The sequence below is a fragment of the Littorina saxatilis genome, linkage group LG17 (genome assembly GCF_037325665.1).
Source record: "Littorina saxatilis isolate snail1 linkage group LG17, US_GU_Lsax_2.0, whole genome shotgun sequence".
In the NCBI taxonomy this organism is placed as follows: domain Eukaryota; kingdom Metazoa; phylum Mollusca; class Gastropoda; order Littorinimorpha; family Littorinidae; genus Littorina; species Littorina saxatilis.
In genome coordinates this window covers 15,923,444-15,925,199 of record NC_090261.1, presented here as the reverse complement: position 1 = coordinate 15,925,199, position 1,756 = coordinate 15,923,444, and positions in this window count along the sequence as shown.

Here is a 1,756-nt window from a genome sequence, read left to right as displayed (position 1 = left end):
CAACAACAACAACAACAACAACAACAACAACAACAACAACAACAACAAAATATAAACAACAAGACTGACTGTGGGTGAAAACAAAGTTAAAAAAACAAAAGAAATCTGTACTCACCAACACAAAGACAGCACAAAGACAAGGTGGACTGTTCGCCTATGGGGGCTTCTTCGGGACAAAAAACAACAACAACAACAACAACAACAACAACAACAACAACAACAACAACAACAACAACAACAACAACAACAACAACAACAAAAAACAACAACAACAACAAAAAACAAGACCACAAATACCAACAGACTTAAAAGCGAGGATTGGAGAGAAAGGATGGACACCACCACCGTTTTCTGTCATATCATAATTTTCAGAGAACAATAGGAGGGATGTAACATTCGGAAAGTACATATGTCTAAACATTAGTGAAGCCAGTCCAAAATAATTACATCAGCTCTTTACACTTCAGAGAACGCAATGCGTTGCAGAATGTTTATTTTTATATTTAGTCAAGTTTTGACTAAATGTTTTAACATAGAGGGGGGAATCGAGACGAGGGTCGTGGTGTATGTGTGTCTGTCTGTCTGTTTGTGTGTGTAGAGCGATTCAGACTAAACTACTCGGCCGATCTTTATGAAATTTGACATGAGAGTTCCTGGGTATGATATCCCCGGACAATTTTTTCATTTTTTCGATAAATACCTTTGATGACGTCATATCCGGCTTTTTGTAAAAGTTGAGGCGGCACTGTCACACCCTCATTTTTCAATTAAATTGATTGAAATTTTGGCAAAGCAATCTTCGACAAAGGCCGGGGTTTGGTATTGCATTTCAGCTGGGTGGCTTAAAAACTAATGAGTGAGTTTGGTCATTAAAAATCGGAAACTTCTAATTAACATTATTTTTTTATTAAACGATCCAAAAACAATTTCAACTTATTCTTCGTCATTTTCTGATTCCAAAAACATATAGATATGTTATATTTGGATTAAAAACAAACTCTGAAAATTAAAAATATAAAAATTATGATCAAAATTAAATTTCCGAAATCGATTCAAAAACTATTTCATCTTATTCCTTGTCGGTTCCTGATTCCAAAAACATATAGATATGATATGTTTGGATTAAAAACACGCTCAGAAAGTTAAAACGAAGAGAGCTACAGTAAAGCGTGCTATGAAGCACAGCGCAATCGCTACCGCGCCAAACAGGCTCGTCACTTTCACTGCCTTTTGCACTAGCGGCGGACTACGTTCAGTTTCATTCTGTGAGTTCCACAGCTTGACTAAATGTAGTAATTTCGCCTTACGCGACTTGTTTATTTGTTGATAAGCCAATCTGATGGAAAAGTATATTTGTCTGAACATTACAGGCGTTTTTCTGAATACGCTTAGCTATCTTAAATGAGCAAAACAATTATTGCACCAATTTTCGTAGCCGAACTAAAACTTACATTCCCGTGTGACTCATTTCCATTCATTTATTGCTGAAATACAGCGCTTTTTGTCATTGTACCTCAAAATAGACGCAAAAGAAATCTCGTTTTCTACTGCACATACGCTCCACACTTGCATCAGTAAAAAATGACACAAGAGATACGCAAGACAGCAAAACAAAACAACCTGTTCTGGATAGATAGTTGAGTTAACTTTCTCCTCGTATGTAAAAGTTGCCAAGTTACGCCTATTCTAAATGTTTGTCGATTTTTTAATTGGTACCTGACGTTTTTGTCAGGTCGATTTTGGGAGTACCCTTACT